The following is a 19,148-nucleotide window of genomic DNA, read 5'->3' on the forward strand; positions in this document are numbered from 1 at the left end:
TAAAATGGGAAGAATGGAGGGAGTATTTTAATAACTACATCTCGCAGTTCGATGATGATGATGAATTTACACCTAAAAAGAAATACAAACTCCTACTACATTGCCTCGGTGCAGGTGGAATAAAAGTGTACAACAGCATCAACAAGAAAGCAAGAGGTGAGGGAGAAGACGATGTTTACGCAAATGCAATAGATGACCTGAATGCGTATTACAAACCTAATGTGTGTGTTGGTGTAGATAGATATAAATTCTTCCACAGGAAGCAAGGGAAGGAAGAGTCGGTCGATGACTATGTTTCTGCACTGAAGGAGTTGGCATTGAACTGTCGCTTTGGGAATCTACACGACGAGTTCATAAGAGACCAAATTGTTATGCAGGGGTCAAATGCTGACATTCAGGACAGCCTCTGGGCTAAAGGGGAGTATCCACTCCAGAATATTATTGACGTTGCAAGAAAATCTGAATTAACAGGACGCTGTGCAAAAGCAGTGATAGCAGAAAGCAATGAAAAAAAAGAAAGCGGAACTGTCAGCAAGGTGACACATGTTAAACAAAACACGAAGAACACATGGAACAAGTCAGCTAAAAACATAAACAACAAATCTGCGGATAACGGAGCAAGGCGTTGCTACAGATGTGGAGACAATACACATTGGGCTGACGACAAAAAGTGCCCTGCACGCGGAGTAAAATGCACATACTGTGGGGTCATTGGGCATTTCCAGAAGGCATGTCGGAGGTGTAAGGCACGCTCTGTGAAAAACATCTATGAAGCAGATGAATTAGAGAATGAAGATTCTGAGGAAGACGACGTCAATATGTGTGTCCTCAGTATCGAGGAGGAGCTGATCAATGAAGTCAGTACAGATGGAATAAATAAAAAGAAGAAACCTACATGCAACATGGCCATTGGTGGCGTGGATATCAACATAGTCGCCGATTCAGGCTCACCATACACAATAGTGAACAAAAAAGTATGGGAAGAGAAGTTTACACCACATATTGGCAATCACCTTGAGAAAGCTGACATCCTAATCAAGTCATTCACGGGAGAAGCAATCGACGTGTGTGGCTACAGAAAACTAAATTTCGCATACAAAGGGAGAGAGGCAGAAGGAAAACTCTATGTATCCGCTGTTGGGCCATCGGTCTTGGGCTGGATGGACCAGGGGAATTTGAGCATCATCTTGGACCCCAGCAGTTCTGACCCTGTTCTAGTAGTGCAAAATGCGTATGACTACAACAAATCCATTCTCAACAAGTACCCCAATGTCTTTAAGGAAAAAATTGGTGCACTTAAGGGATACCAACATAAGATAGTTGTCAAACCAAATGCAACATATAACACAAAAGTAAACCTGAGGTCTAATGATAAAGAGAAATAGGTGGTATGTAGGGTGAGGAGGAAATGCCTAAGGTACGTCGTGAAACTGGAGAAAGCTCCAAAACCAAGGTCAAGTAATCACCGTGGGTAACTAACCCCATCACATGGGATTTTCATCCCAGAGAAAATCTCATAATCTCAAGGGGCAGACAGCGCCCTTTTGTGAGATATGAGTCCTAAGTGTGGTGATTGATAAGTGCTAGATAATGGAATAAATCTAAAAAATTAGCCTAAGGTGAGTGGGGATTGCAGTGCTGGTAGTAGTGAAAAAAGTGAGTGTGTAAAACAAGTGCCGGGACGGCCAGAGGACTTCTGTGTGGACAATGCCGTCCCGATGTTGGATTAAAAAGGGGGGGGCAACACTAATCTAGTCTGATCAATGAAGCAACGTGAAAGAATGTGGTCGACATGTTTCAGCCATATCGCCTGATAAGGCTAGGCTTTCATCAGGACCTGAAAGCTACTGCAGGAAAGAAAACAACGTAACAAAGGATATGAAGAGCACCCTCAACTTGATTGTAGAGTGCAGGTCTCTTCAGCGAAACATACAGCACCTAGATAACGAGATAATTATGGGAGTGAAACCACCAATGCTCAGTCATATTATAAGAACAATGAAATGAATATAGACTTGAAGCAAGGTCCGACTCACCCGTGCAAACTAGGTGATGAGATGACCTCCACCTGGCAACCGCTCAGGAAGGAACACCGCTCTGAAAGGGAAATGTAAGGCTGATGGTAGCGGCTTACAAATCGTGAGCAAGTGTGGAAAGAGTGGGGAAATCAACTGGAAACTAGGGAGAACTGCCAAAGGCTGAGTCTGCACACACAATGATATACAATAATTAAAAACAAGGCTTAATGCTGGGCATAAAGTCAATGTGATCACGGATGATGCAGATCCGTATAACAAGGTACAGGCTAAGAAATACAATGTTAGAGGAACAGCGCCTCTAAATGAACGCCAGCGAAGGAGCCTACCTGTCCGTCGGGGAACCGGGCTGGAATGAGCCTGCAGCCGGAGGTCCCGTATGATTGGACGGAGGCAAGAAGAAATGAAAAAACTGCCGGTAGAATGGGCCAATTGCGCGGCAGGAGAGGGTTGCATGCCGAAGTGGAAGCCAATCCAAAATCCTGGCGCAAGCAACTGGTTGTGGATGGAAATGACAGGACAGGGAGAGCGCTGTCAAAAATTTAGCTGACTCGATGCACCTGGGGAGTCAGAAAGGTGACGCGGTGCGCTTGAGGAATGCGGAAGCCGCCGTCAGGTGAAGATGACGGCTGTCAAGGCACGTGTTGCACCGAAAAGCGTGAGTCATCTAGGAAATAACGGAAGGTGGTGAAATACACCAAGTGATGCATTGCTAGTGTGTGAAGTTCCCAGAAGACCACGGGCTGAGGGACAGACGCTTATTGAGTGTAATCGCGGCTAAAGCTGTATGAGCCGATTGGATACAATGAAGTAGTGTGGGCTAGATCGCGGTTGTACCACTTTGAGAACTGTGTCAAAGAAGAGAAGAAAACACCGGTTATTATAGCGATAGCCAAGGGATTTCGTCATTAAGTCCCCGAACATGTGTTTGTAGTTTATACACCCACCTTTGCTCACGTTTAAAAAGGAAAGCGGAGCTGTCAGTGAGGTGTGGTGGTATTAGGGGTTTATCAATGACAATCCAGTGCAAATCATCAGGGGCATGTTTAACCTCCAGAAAGTGATTAGTAAGTTTTGTGGAGGAGCGGCCACACCGTATCGTGCTCTTGTGTTCTAAAATACGGGTTTTGATGCGGCGGGTGGTCATGCCGATATATCGCAACTCGCACGGACAGGTGATCAAATAGATCAGATGGGAGCTGTTGCAGTTCGTAAGGCTCTTCAAAATCCAGGGTCGACCTGTGCCGATGTCAATTTCCTTAGTCACCGAGGTCAGGCAACATGCGGCACAAGAACCGCATGGGTAATGTCCCACGACTGGAGGCAGACCCCATAGGGTAGGTTGGGTGCATCTCTGATTGATACGTGGGCGGGTATGTACCAATTGGTCCCTGATATTGCTACTGCGTTTAAACGCAAAGAGGGGTTTTGGTAGCTCAACCTCACCTATATTGAGAATCCTCCAGTTTGTAAGAATGATTTTCTTAAGTTTGTTGGAAAACTGACAATAGGTGTGGACACACGTGAGTCTGTTCTCGGATGTTTTCGGAGTCTTGGGTTCTAACAAAGCCTCACGATTGTTGTTAGCAGCTCGCTTGGAAGCCCTCCGGATAAGATGTTTAGGGTAGTCTCTCGCCTGCAATTGCTTAGAGAGATTGTCGGCATGTTCCTTGTATTTGACACTGGAGGAACAATTTCGTTTCAGGCGCAAGAATTGGCCGAAGGGCAGATTGTCACGCAGAGCTCGTGGGTGAAAGCTATCATATTTAAGAAGAGCATTCACCGCCATGGGTTTTCTGTATAGTTCAGTGCCCAAACGCCCTTCTGATGGGGTGATGAGAATGTCGAGAAAAGGTAAATGAGTCTTAGAGTACTCGCAAGTGAATTTCAAAAAGGGGTCACAATTATTGAGCCAGTCTTTGAAAGCCAAGAGGGAGGACAGGGAACCTTGCCATAGCACAAATACATCATCTATGTATCTCTTCCATATCCTGATGTGATCCTTGTATGGGTTGGTGGTATTGAGGACATGTTGTTCTTCGAAAACATGAACGTACAGGTTCGCCAGGCTGGGAGCAAAAATGCTCCCCATTGAAGTTCCTGATATTTGCAAGAATAGCTGGTCCTCAAATTGAAAGAAATTCTCTTTCATAGCAAGTCTGGCACACGACATAATGAAAGGAACAGGAGTAATGGAGTCAGGAGGATCTGCCAACAGAAGGGTTTCAATGACAGATAAAGTTTCATCCTGCGGGATGCACGTGTATAGCGACTCCACATCGAATGAAACAAGAAAGTCAGTAGTGTGATCAAAGGACAAATCCGTAAGGAGGTTGAGAATATCCTTGGTGTCCTTGAGGTATGTAGGCATCTTCGACACTAAAGGACGAAGGAAGTGGTCAGTAAATGCCGACAGGGGTTCCAATAAGGACCCCAACCCAGAAATGATAGGGCGACCAGGTGGAGGGTGCACCTTCTTATGTACCTTGGGTAGGATGTAAAAGTATGGTATGGTAGCAGAGGAATTGACCAGATATTGTGCTTCATTTGAAGTAATCCAGGCATTAGCACTGGCTTCATTGACTAGAATCCGGATAGTCTGGAGTAGACGTGTAGTAGGATCCTCAGCAAGGGGTTGGTAAAAGTTGGTGTTGCTCAACTGTCTTAAACATTCAACACGATAAGCAGTGGTATCCATCAAGACAGTAGCGCCGCCCTTGTCAGCCGGTTTGATAATTATAGAATCATCAGAAGTGAGGGAATTTTATGCCAAGCGTTCTGCCTTGGTGAGGTTCTGATATTGGCGGTTAGTAGAGCCGCTAAAGGAAGATACTTGGGAGGTCACTGCTTTCTCGAAAGTGAGAACCTGTGGAGGAATTTGGCTTGGCAAAGGATTGAAAGAGGATTTGATGCGTAATCCCGTGTTCTGGTCTTGATCGCTAGGCGAGCTGAGGGATTCTGCTCTGAAGAAAAAATTTAACCGAATTTTCCTAAAAAATTGGGCAAGTTCCTGGTGGATGGAGAACATGTCTCCTTTAAAGGAAGGAACAAAGCCAAGACCTTTATTAAGAAGAGAGTTCTCGTCAGCTGTGAGGATTCTGCTAGATAAATTAATAACTAGGTCGCACTCGTGCTCGGGGCAGCTGGGGTGTTCCTCGAGTTCAATGGTGGATTCCCTTGTTGTTGGTCCTGCCATTGGACTTGGTTCCGTCTCCTTCCCCTGGATCGTCCTCGGCCAAACCCTAAAAAAGGCTGGTTGGAGTACATTTGTGGAGGCGGGGGATAGGGACAAGGTGGACCAAAGGGAGGGGGTTGTCCAAATGGTGGAAACGGGGGGTAGTTGTAACCGGCATGTGGCCACCATTGGGAAGGGTGCATGTGGTTGGGTGTACCCCTCTGGTTTCTCCTGTTTGCACCACCTCTCCTTTTATTACCTCTTTGTGAGGATTCATCACCTGAGGCAGAGTCTGATCCACTGGACCAGTCATCGCTTCCCGATGTGGAGTAATTGGACCCATATTTGCGGCCCTGTCGGTTGGATTGAGGTGGAACGTAGTCCGCACTTGTGTATGGGTAAACTCTCTCCATTGAAAAACGGGCAAGGTCTTTTTTAAATTTGGTAATCTTGGTCATTAAGACAGTATCTTTGAATTCTTTATTATGCTTACTGGACTCCTCTTGTTGTTTCTTAAATAATGCACCAGTTAGTGTCACTTTAATTTGGGATTCCAAGGCCTGTATCTCAATTAATACAGCGTCAGCAACACGTTTGGCCGTGTTTATAATGAGGATGAGCCAGTCCCTGGTACATTTCCACGCTATGAGAGACCAATCATTGAGGAAGATCTTATCGTCCAAGAACAATCTAGGAGCATTTGTCACAATTAGTCCCGTAGGGGCACAATTTGCTCTCAAATATTCAGTCATGATGGCCCCATGAATGTAAATACGAGAGTGTGACTTCTTAAGGGTGAGGACCTTAGTCCAATCGACCTCTGCACTAATTGGGGGACTTTGGAAGGTGTCCATGATACTGGGTGTATCAAGAATAGCTTGAGCTATTGTGTCATCGAACGTCAAACCAAGGCGTTCTGCCATGACTGTGAGAATGACTATATGGAGAGCAGACAAAGGTCAGGGCAGTCTCGACCGGGGAGTCAGAAGAAAAGACCCACAGCAGGTAAAGCGAAAAGTGTGTGCAATTTGTGCACAACGGGGAAAGAAATCACCCAGCAAAAATCCAAATAGTTTTTGCAAAACAGTTAAAGGCACAACAAATGTGCTCGAAAAAAGGACCCACAGCCAGGAAGCTGTACATGAAACCTAATAAAAACGGTTGAGCACCAGAGGGTCGGAGGGAACAAGTTTAGAGACCGCACAGGATTGATTCCCCCAAGAAGTACATATAACACAAAAGTAAACCTGAGGTCTAATGATAAAGAGAAATAGGTGGTATGTAGGGTGAGGAGGAAATGCCTAAGGTACGTCGTGAAACTGGAGAAAGCTCCAAAACCAAGGTCAAGTAATCACCGTGGGTAACTAACCCCATCACATGGGATTTTCATCCCAGAGAAAATCTCATAATCTCAAGGGGCAGACAGCGCCCTTTTGTGAGATATGAGTCCTAAGTGTGGTGATTGATAAGTGCTAGATAATGGAATAAATCTAAAAAATTAGCCTAAGGTGAGTGGGGATTGCAGTGCTGGTAGTAGTGAAAAAAGTGAGTGTGTAAAACAAGTGCCGGGACGGCCAGAGGACTTCTGTGTGGACAATGCCGTCCCGATGTTGGATTAAAAAGGGGGGGGCAACACTAATCTAGTCTGATCAATGAAGCAACGTGAAAGAATGTGGTCGACATGTTTCAGCCATATCGCCTGATAAGGCTAGGCTTTCATCAGGACCTGAAAGCTACTGCAGGAAAGAAAACAACGTAACAAAGGATATGAAGAGCACCCTCAACTTGATTGTAGAGTGCAGGTCTCTTCAGCGAAACATACAGCACCTAGATAACGAGATAATTATGGGAGTGAAACCAACAGCAACACCAGTTGTACACAAGACTCGCAATCTACCTTTTGCAATAAAGGACGAAGTAAAAAAACAAATCGAGAAGCTCCTAAAGGAAGGAATAATCGAACAAGTGGAGGCAAGTGAATGGGTCGCACCTCTGGTCGTAGCCAAACGACCCAACGGAAAATTGAGACTCTGTGTGGACTTACGGGACCTCAACAAGAGTATAATAATTGAGCAGTTCCCGTTACCTAAAATTAGCGAAATGCTTGCAACAACCAAAGGGGTCAGATGGTTTTCAACTATTGACCTAAAGTCTGCGTACCACCAGGTGCCACTGCACCGTGAGAGCAAAAGACTTACGACGTTCATCACACCATTTGGGTGTTACCAATTTACGAGAGTACCTTTTGGTTTGGCATCCGCTGCAGCGATGTTTCAGAGACTAATGAACAACATCTTCAAGGGAGTCAAGGGTATTCTGATGTTTCAAGATGATATCCTTATCATGGGAAAGTCTAAGGAAGAACACGACGACAAGGTTGATCAAGTGCTAAGAATCCTGGAAACTAAGGGGCTCACGGCTGAGTACAGTAAATGCAAGTTTGCATGTGAGTCTGTGAACTATCTTGGGCACGAAATAAATGGTAAAGGAATCTACCCGAAAAAGGACTTAATGGATGCTATTAAAAACTCTCCAGTGCCCAAAAACAAGGAAGAGCTGAAGTCTTTCCTAGGCCTTGTAGAATTCTATGCGAAGTTTATAAAGAACTTTTCGGAAAAGACGTACGATCTACGACAACTATTAAAGATGAGAAGTGAATTCATTTGGACTGACATATGCCAAGCTGCATTCAACACCATAAAAGATGACCTGTGCAATGCAATACCCCTACAGGGTTTTGACCCTTCACTCTGCAACACCATCACAACGGGCGCAAGCTCTAAGGGTCTTGGAGCCGTATTGACTCAGAAAGATGACAAAGGATTACAGTACACCATAGCGTTTGCATCATGGTCATTGACACCGACGGAGGAAAAATTCTCGGTCATTGAACGCGAAGCATTGGCATGTGTGTGGGCCTTGGAGCACTTTCGAAATTATGTGTGGGGAAATAAAGTCACACTATGCACGGACCATAAGCCGCTCACCAAGGTGTTCACCACAAAGGGTCTATATTCGGCTTCACCTAGGCTTGCGCGTTTATCTGTACGCCTATTTGACTTCAATTATAATATTGAATACGTACCAGGGGTGAAGAACGTTGTAGCTGACTATTTAAGCAGATTACCAATAAAAGAAGAAAACCAGGAAAATGGAACTGACGAGGGAGAATACTGTATTGCCAGCCTAGATGACAATCTACAGGGAATCTCAAAGGAAGAATGGCTCACCGAGCAAGAAAAGGACAAGGACATCCGCCAAGTGATCAGGATGTTAGAAGGAGAATGGACACACAAAAATAAACTCACTGAAACAATGAGACATTACTATGAAGTGAAGGAGGAACTGTCACACGAGAATAGCTTACTGTTGAGAGGTTGTAGGGTGGTACCCCCAGTCACGTTAAGAAAAAGAATCCTTGAAATTTGTCACGAGGGACATTTAGGCATAGTTAAATGTAAAAGGAGAGTCAAGGAAAGCTACTGGTGGCCCGGGGTAAGCAGGGACGTGGAAAGAGTAGTCAGGAACTGCAACATGTGTCAGCAATCCGACAAGACCCAAGTCACTCTTAGACCACCATTACACCCCATTAGTTGCCCGACTATGCCATGGGAAAGAGTGGGGATTGATATCATGGGCCCCATAGAGGGAAAAGAGGAGCAATGGTATATAATAGTACTTATTGACCATTTTACCAAATGGCCTGAACTTACGTTCACGGTCAAACCTGATTCCAGGGCGGTGGTAGAGTTTCTTGATTCTGTTTTCACGCGAGAAGGGCTCCCTAAACAGATAACCAGTGACAATGGGCCGCAGTTCCTCTCAGACCAGTTTAAGGCCTATACATCTAGAAACCAAATTGCACACAAAACCACATCAGTGTACCACCCTGCCGGAAACGGTGCGGTGGAACGCTTCAATAGAGTACTCAAAGGCATTATCCAGTTGTCCAACGACAACAGACTGTGCTGGAAAAATGAGATCCTAAAAACTGTATGGGCCTACAGAATCACACCGTGTGACTCAACAGGTCACAGCCCATTCGTACTCATGCGGGGCAGAACGCCTCTCTCTAAGGATAATGTGGGTTGGGCTCTAGCGTCAAAGAGTGTACACTGGTCCAGTGACCAAGTAAGAAGGAAGGTTGGGCATGGTCAGAACAAAACCAAAAATAGATACGACCACAAACATGGTTGCAGGGACGTGCAACTCTCCATAGGGGAAACCGTTAAGGTAAAGAAAAGTGGCCACGTAGCGAAGGGTCAGAACAAGTTCTCGCCACCCCTCACTGTTAAAGAGGTGTATTGCAACTCCGCCCTTTTAAGTGATGGTAAGGTGCATCACTTCTCAGCCTTATCTGTGTGCAAGCCTACCACGGTAGTCACCAACGAAGTGCACTGTAAGTTTAATGATAACAAGCACCACATTTCTCTGTCTGACTCATCCGACAGCGAAGCCACACAGTACCCTCACACTACACATACTGAAGCTCCCAACCCCGTGACACTCACCCCTAGCACAGATTCTGGTAGGGTTGTCAGAGTTTTGCCACCCACTCCCAGGTATGACGTGTCACTACCATCTAGTACCAGCAGGTGTGGCAGAAGGATAATACCTCCTGCGAAACTTAACGATTACATTTGTGACTAGGCATTTTGTTCAGCCATGTTAGCCATTGTCTCTCTGTTCATAAAGGGGGAAGATGTGTTGTGTACTTGTATTGACACCTTGGGGACACCGTAATGTCACTTGCCTTTGCGTGTCCCTGCGAGGACACCGTACCGCTGTACTACACCAGCTGTGACATCACCAGCTGTCAGTTGGTGACAGTTGACAGCTGGTGATCCCTAGCAGCGGCTGCATTCTTGCGCTCCACGTTTGGAGCTGTGTTGGCGAATAAAGAACTTACTACATACTCTACGGTTCCACTTTGTTCTTTACAACAGTAAGCGCTCTAGTTGTTTTTAAGACCATTCTGGGACATTCTGTTATTGGGCTATACTTGGGCTACATCTGGGTGATATTTGGGCTACATTTGGGCTCTTTTGTCTCTGGTGGCCATCTTGGGAGACTTATTTGTTATGAAGTTTCCTAATTTCCTCATTTACTGCAGACTCCTCAGTAGGAAAAACTTTCAGTTTTTTACTTTGATTCCATCAAGAAGGCATTCAGATGTGTCACACATTTGCCATAAATTCAGAATGTTAGCACTCTTTTTGCTCATTAGATCACTGTAGTAAAGCTACTGCTCACCAGGGAAAACTGCTGCTGGTATTGAAAGTGCATGTTTCAGTCTGCATGTCAGAATGTTTTAATGAAATAGAAGAGGATTTGAGAAGTCACTCAAAATGTGCCCTAATTTTTCTTTCTGCAGCACTAATCATACTTTTTATGGAAAAATGAACCCCCTCATTTTGTTCCTTTTTAAATTAAATGTTTTAAGAGTTACCACTTTAATCCAAGCAAGATGGCTTCAGGTGTGCCATACGTTTATCATAAGTAGGACTGTTAGCGCTCTAGTAGTTCTTTGGCACACTCTGGGAAGCTGCAGTAGAACACAAAGGAATCAACTGACAGTCTCTGCCCTTGTTGGATGTACATGTTTTACTGAGAATGTCAGACTTCATTCTCACATGACTGAGAAAGATAATGTGAATTTACAGAAAATAAGCTCTCAGTTTAGCTTATAGATCACCTTCCAAACCTCTGTGGTAAAAGCATGAGAAAATATTTTTCTCTCAATCATGATATCCCAGCAGAAGGCTTTTTCACATGGTGAAATCACCTTAGAACATACCACAATTCCTAAAATGAGTATGGTACCATCAACAAATGATTTATAATGTAACTAAAGTCTTAAAACCTTCTATTAACTGCAATGCTTTTTAATGAGGTGCTATCATGTATATTGGTCCCAAGATGGCTGCCAACACTTCTTGGATGAAGTGCTGACAGCCAATCAGATCGCAGGATGAGATGTGTGGTTAGGCTCCGCCCACATATATATATGCTTTTAAATGCTATTTTCTCAGGAAATACTGAACAGATTTACACCAGACCTGCAAAAGGCACTTCCTTGACCTTATGGCTACCTCTCTGCCAAATTTCAAGTAATTCTGTTCAGCCGTTCGGGCTGTAGCTGTGTCTAAAGGTCCTATGGAAAAATGCATGGGAAAAACGCGTTTTGGGACCCCCCTTTTTTCTCGGCCCCTGCTTGGCGAATCACCCCGAGACTTTCAGGGTAGGAGCTGAACGGAGCGCCCCATTAGTTTTGAAAATTTCGCGAGGATTCATCAACCGGCGCCAAAGTTATTCAAAATAGAATTTTGAGATTTCCTATGGCAACTAGGTTGTAACTATAACTATCTACTGGCAACCGCCAGTAGATAATATATATATATATATATATATATATATATATATATATATATATATATATATATATATATATCCAATAAAGATGCACTCCTGTCGGAAAGCGTAGCCCTCCGAGGGGTGGCACAGCGCCGGTGGAGTAACCCGGTAATTATATCCTTGCAAAACGGAGTTCCAACTGTGCTCTCAGGTCAAGGAAAAAGACACCACACCGTCCAAGTTGCTTCAAGGGGGTTTATTGCTTCATAAACCCAACGTGACGCGTTTCACCCTCAACGGTCTTTTTCCTTGACCTGAGAGCACAGTTGGAACTCCGTTTTGCAAGGATATATATATATATATATATATATATATATATATATATATATATATATATATATATATATATATATATATATATATATATATATATATATATATATCACTCCACTGGTCATACCACAGTAGAAGAAAGGGAAAAAAGGGACAAACGAATCATTAAAGGTGCAGCAGCGAAATCACTGAAACGTGTAATAGTTCTGGAGTTGCAGACTTCACTCCTATGGTAGCTCAATGTTCCCTGTAAGTGAGACACAATACAATTCACATGAAATCACTGCCCTAAGGACCTGCAACATATAACTATTCAATATGTGTATGCACTTACAGTTATCAGCTATACTTATCCTTATATAGTAAAACAGGCACAAAAAAGGCAAAAATAAAGGAATGAAAAATAAAAACATAGTTCCATTACAGTATAACCAATACTCAGCTAAGACATTGAGCCCATGGCATTCTGCAAGAAAGAAACGTGTTTGTACTTAGGTCACTCATGGGATTGCTTCGAGTCCCTTCAGGGAATCCAGTAAAGTCACTGGGAGGAATTTCAAGGAGAGCACGCGGTTCCTGCGCTTTAGGAAGGTCCTCTGGTCATGAACAAAAATATGAATAAACAAAATGAACAAGTCCTTTTTTGAGGTTTCTTTTGGTCAATGGTCCTTGCCAGAACCTGCAAAAGAGAGGAGTGCAAACAACTGAAGGTAGTTTTAGGAAACCCCTCACCCACCTACCTAGTAGGTGGCATGCTTCATCATCGGGGCACAGCTGAATCACCTAATGCAATCCAGCTGTGCTTCAACGCCTGAGTTACAGCGGAGCAGGTTGTTTGTGTAGAAAAGTGAAGTGCAGTTATGGGTTAAAAATGTCTCTAGGAATAACTCTTGTAAAAGTTTTAATAAAAGGGTCCTAGGACATAGGTAAAAAACATCATCGGGATCTGCATGAGGTTTTATATGTACCTCGGTATCCCTTCAAGGTTTAGGTCTACTAGTTTCAGCCTTTAGGTTTGTTTACGAGGCTGTCATCAGGACCAAATTAAAGTGAGTGACCAAAAAAGGAGAAAAATGGTCACGTGGGTGAAGATATCAGCACACACCCTAAAGTGTGCTGTGAGTGTAGTGGATTGTAGTTACTTACAAATCCTCTGTTCGGGGTACCTGTAAGGAAAAAGTTAGTAAATGCAGGTACAAGGCGTTTAGTTGTTTGACATGCATCTTTATAATTCATACGCGCTCCTGTATATGTAGATGATGGCATCATGCATGTGACTGGGTGGGGGCATACATGATGGCTATCCACAAAATACCCATGCGTGGCTACAATGTGCCCTGGTGGTTCTAAGTTTCTTTAGGGCCCAAGGGTAAATGGATGAATGTGATTGTAGCATTTTAACCAGTGGGCTTGATATCGTCTTAATTAATATCGCTTTCTGGCACATTGCGTGAAAAATTTAAAATTATGTATCTAGTGATAGCGCGTGGCTTTTGCTAGGTGAAAACACATTTAACATTAATTGGCACGAACTTGTGATTAACAACATAAAGGACTGACAATGGCGGCCTCACTTAAACTCTGAGTGTATTATGCCTCATGAATCCGATCGGTCTCTGCTGTTCCCCATGCTGACCCTGGGAAGGGGCTAGAGACTGTCATGGGCAATGTTTGCGGTTAAAAAAGAAGAATAAAAAGGAAAGAGCAAAGGATCTGCTTAGTTGGGCAGCTCCCGCAATAAACTCACGGGTGCCGGTACTCATGTTTGTCAGGGGAAATATAAGACGGTATGACCTACGTAGATGATCGGGTCCCGCTGGTATGCCGTGAGCGGTTGACTGTTCTGTCTCTAGTAGGATGTGGGCGGAAGTGCTCGTGAGGTCATGTGGGTGTGACCGAGCAGCTCGCTTGCAATACCGTCTGGACCACTAACCCTGAGAGGAAACGCGCATGCGTGTTAGGGCGTATGTGCGCTAACCCTGACAGGAATACGCATGCGCATTAGAGTGTATGTCCCTTTATATTGAAAGTAGTAAAGATTTACCGGGATAGTTGAAAACAGCAGGGATATATGTAACAATTACTGGCGCTGTTTGTGCATGTTAGTTAATGCCCCTTATGCTTCATTGTTACTGGAGGATGTGTACTAATTTGTCTCCGCTTGGTGGAATGCATATGTGAGCATAGTAATGCTGCCTATAAATATGTTGGCTATAAATTTTGGTATCGTGTAGATCCCTGGCTATATGGTGGTTAGGTTTTTATTTAGTTCCTTAAGAATATGTGCATTGGTGTTTCGACCTACTTATATAAAGCAGGTATATATGGATTACTGGCGCATAATGGTCATCTAGTGTGAACCATGTGGGTATAGATGCTATATGGATCATCAATAATAGCAGTATCTATCATGAGTTTGGAAATTAAGTTCTAGTAGGATGTTTCGGAGGTGACATTGATATTTGTGTGTTATACGATGGGTAGCATTCCAGAGAGAGGGGTTCGTCTGTGTTTCACTATTGTTGGGACCCATATACTGTTCCATGGCACATTGTCATTTAAACCATGTGCTTGAGTGGATAGTCTGTACACCCAACGTTGTTCCTTTTCGAACACCTGGTCTTGTATGTCTCCTGTGTTTGCATCTAGTTGTTCAATTACTACCCAGGTCATGTCATTGGTAGTGTGTCCCATTGTTAAGTAGTGGTCTGTCAGTTTCATGGTATTCCGTTTACAGCGGATGTTGCTCCGATGTTCACATATTCTGGTTTTTATTTTTCGGCTGGTCATGCCTACATATCGCAGTTGGCATGAGCATGGGATTAGATAGACCACGTTGGCCGAGTTACAATTTGTGTGTCTCTTGATGTTCCATACTTTGCCTTGCTCTAGATGTAGGGTTTTTGTGGTTTGTGTCAAATGGCAGATACTACAATTGCCACACGGAAAGTGGCCAGTGACATTAGGCAGGCCTCATGCATTGAGCACAGTGCTCTGGGTTATTGTTTTTTTTTTTTTGGGCGAGTAGATACAGACTGTCTCTGAGGTTTTGTGATCTTTCATAAGAGAACAGTGATTTTTCCCATTGGAGTTTGCCTGAAGTCACGATTTTCCAATTGTTCTGGATCATTTTGGCGACTGTTTGAGATTGAATTGTATGTTGTTACACAGGTTAGTGGTGTGGTAGGTGTTGTGTTTTCTTTCGGTTCTAGTAGGCTTTCCCGGCTCTGATTTCTTGCTCTTTTTTTGTGCTTTTTGGACGATTTTGTTGGGGTAGCCGCTGTTCTTTAGTTTCACTGTCAGTTCTTCTGCTTGGGATTTGAACTCTTTGATTTCACTGCAATTGCGGCGCAATCTGAGATATTGGCCGTAGGGTAAATCTTCCCTGAGTGGTCTGGGGTGAAAGCTTTCACAGTGCAAAAGGGAGTTTTTTGCAGTAGGTTTGAAATGGGTCTTTGTCGTAGGAAACACCTTTCTGTGCCTCTATTTCCAGATCCCAGAAGGTGATGCTCTCACGGCTTGTGGTATGTGTGAATCTTAAGTTGGGATCCATGGGTGTTGATCCAATTCAAGAATTCACATAGTCTGTTTTCAATGTTTGTCCACATCAAGAAGACATTGTCTATGTATCTCTTATAGAATGTGATATCCTTATTGTACGGGGATTGTGGGTTCAGAGTGTGTAGTCCTTCAAAATTGGACATGTACAGTCCGGCCACGCTCGGTGCGAACGTGCTACCCATTGAAGTTCCGTATTGTTGTAGAAAGAGGGTGCCTTCATATTCGAAGAAGTTGTCCTTTAGAGCTAATTCAGCGCATTCTAGGATGAAGGATTTGGGTGTTCTGTAGTTCCATTCGATGTTGTCAAGTGATGTACGGATAACCTCTAGTGTGTTGCCTTGAGGCAAGCTGGTGTATAAGTATTCAATATCCATACTTACTAGGATGGATATTATGGGGTTGAACTGAAGATTGTTTATCTTGCTCAATAAGTCTTTTGTGTCCTTCAGGTATGTAGGAGTTGACTGTACCACTGGTTGTAAGAAGAAATCGCAAAAGCAAGACAGTGGATCTAGGAGTGAGCCTATTCAGGACACAATAGGTCTACCAGGTGGGGGTGTTTTGTTTTTAAGAATCTTTGGGATTGTGTAGAAATAGGGTATCTTGATACCGCCTGAAGTCAGGAAGGATGCTTGTTGTTTACTGATGTAACCATTTGATTCTGCCACATGTACCAGTATTTTTATTTTGGTTTTGAGGGTATCACTCGGATCTTGTTCCAGTTTTTTGGGTCATCCAGGAGGCGTAAGCATTCAGTGTGGTATGCACTTCAGTTTTGTATGACTATTCCTCCTCCTTTGTCCGCCGGTTTTATGATGATCGCTTCATTATTTTTCAGACTTTTGATGGCGGCAAAGTGTTTTGCACTAGGGTTTTTGAAAACATGTTCCTCAGGGGTGTTTTGTATCCCTTTGTAGATTGCTTGTTCAAAGGCGATAAGTTCGACAGGTGTTGTATGTGGAGGTGGAATAAAGGTGAATTTGAGTTTCAAGGTGGTGTTGCCATTGTCCTCATTCTGTGTTTCTTTAGGTGATTGATTCTCGAAAAAGGCTTTAAGTCTTAGCTTGCGAAAAAATTCAGAGAGCTCGTAATTGAGTTTGAATTTGTCAAGTTTCGCTGTGGGTGAAAAACCTAATCCTTTTTTAAGTACCTCTTCCTCTTCATCTGTGAGGATGTGGTCTGACAGGTTCGTGACTAGTGTATGTTTGCACTCGTTCCTGGTTGTGATTCCTTTGTCTTGCTGCGTATGTTAGCGCTCGGGTTCTCGTTGTCCTCCCAATGTACTTGTCCTTTCCGCGGTCGTCTCCCTCGTCCTCTCTGGCCTGATCCTAAAAAAGGAAACCGTTGATTGTGGTTGCCAAATTGTGGCGGTGGTTGTGTGAATTGTGGGTTCCAACCATATAACATAGGTGGGGCCATTTGGTGTGGCATAGGTGGGAAAGGTCCTTGGTAATTCATCTGTCCCCCTTGATATGTGTTAGGCCAGGGTTGTTGCCATTAGGGGTTGTGTCCTCTGCCTCTACCTCTGCCTCTTTGTCTATCCCTGTAACTTCCGTTGTTTGACCCTTAGCTTTCGTTGCTAGATCCACTGCTGATGGAGGAACCATCGTCTGATGATATAGATTGCGTTGATCTCGTCGGTGCTTTGTAGTCAGCATCTGAGTATGGGTAAGTTTTTACAAACGTGAACTTTTTTTAATCGTTTTGGAACTGGAGAATTTTGGACTGGGTTAGTTCATCTGTGTAGTCAGCCATTTCTTTATTCAGTTCATCCAGTCTTTTTTTGTATGAGGTCAAGGTGGTCTTAAAATGATTTTCTGTAGCTTAAATGTCGAAAGTCTCTTGGCCGTTTGGATTATTAAAATATTCCAATCTCTTGTGCAATGCCATGCAATTTGGGCCCAATCTCTTCGGAAGTCTGCGTCATCTAGAAATATGCGTGGGGCATTTGTAACAATCAATCCTTTTGGGGCTGTGTTGGATCATAAATATTCTCTCAATATAACACCATGTAATATTGTTCTGATGCAAGCTTTCTTTTTTTCGGATAGATTCTCCCAATCAGCACTTTGTGAGATGGTTTGTGCCACGTTAAAGTCTGCCATCAGTGGTGATGCTGCTAAGATGTTGCTAACATCCTCGTCCGTAAAAGTGAGTCCCGCATTCTCAGCTATGTTGTCAATGTGTTCTCAAACAAGTGTTCACAAAAAAGTATTAGAGCTAGATGTAATAGAAGTTTTGTTGGAAGAGAGGTTTAACTCTCACAGCTGTGCACTGTCATAATATGTAGAAACAACTAGAGAGTAAGGAAAAAGTTAACTTGTCCTTTTTCCTGCATAGCATATGAATAAACAAAATGTACAGGCCAGGACCATTGACCAAAAGAAACCTTTGAAGGTTCTGGCCAGGACCAGTGACCAAAAGAAACCTTTGAAGGTTCTGGCCAGGACCATTGACCAAAAGAAACCTTTGAAGGTTCTGGCCAGGACCATTGACCAAAAGAAACCTCAAAAAAGGACTTGTCCATTTTGTCTATTCATATGCTTCCTCTTCATCTGTGAGGATGTGGTCTGACAGGTTCGTGACTAGTGTATGTTTGCACTCGTTCCTGGTTGTGATTCCTTTGTCTTGCTGCGTATGTTAGCGCTCGGGTTCTCGTTGTCCTCCCAATGTACTTGTCCTTTCCGCGGTCGTCTACCGCAACTCAGAACCACGCTCCAGCTCGAGGTAGGGACTGATCGTGCAGGCAAGAAAAACTGGAGAATTGCGCATCAGCGCGAACACAGAAAATCAGATGCCGCTGTTCCACACAGCTAATGAGATGGCCTCTTCAGCAATGTGGAGACAAGGGCTCGAGTCTCCAAGCAAGATGGCAAAAACAATCAGCAGGGCTGGGAAAGCCTTCCTGGTAGTTTTACAGGTGACATTATCATCCTATTAGTGACAATCTCACTGCACGCTTAAAAGCTCAAATTTTACACCTTACCACACAGGCCCTGGATGATGGATACATTTGTAAAAAAGAGTATGACTATTTGAATATTACGACACAGAAAATTACCAATATTTATGTATTGCCCAAGGTTCATAAAAACACCCCCCTGGATGGCCGATTATTGTGGCATGTGGGTCTTTACTGGAACCTTGAGCTAAATACATAGACGTATTTTTAAAACCTTTTGTACCTTTGACTAAGGCCTACATTAGAGATACCATGGATTTTATCTCAAAGATTGAGAATTCAATATTCGACAGTGGCCAACAGTTGTTGGTCACTTTTGATATTGAAAGTCTTTACACCAATATCCCGCAGGAAGAAGCATTGCTAGTCCTCGGAATGGTGTTGGATGGAAGGCCCAGACCACATGTTGTGCCTACAGATTTCATCACAGCTCTCGCTAAGATCTGTCTTAAAAACATTTTTTTTTTGCATTTAAGGATGATCGGTATGTACAGGTGAAAGGCGTGGCAATGGGGTGTTGTTTCGCCCCTGAAATTGCAAACCTGGTCATGGACGCCTTTGAGACACAATATATTTTTCATGAAACGATCCTATTCAAAGCTCACATTACCCGGTGGATTCGATTTATCGATGACATCTTTATGATATGGACTGGAAACCAGGAACAACTATCATTATTTCACAGTTGGCTGAATGCTCGTTCAGTACACCTTAAGTTTTCCATTAA

The sequence above is a fragment of the Triturus cristatus genome, chromosome 8, assembly GCF_964204655.1.
Source record: "Triturus cristatus chromosome 8, aTriCri1.1, whole genome shotgun sequence".
NCBI classification, from domain to species: Eukaryota; Metazoa; Chordata; class Amphibia; order Caudata; family Salamandridae; genus Triturus; species Triturus cristatus.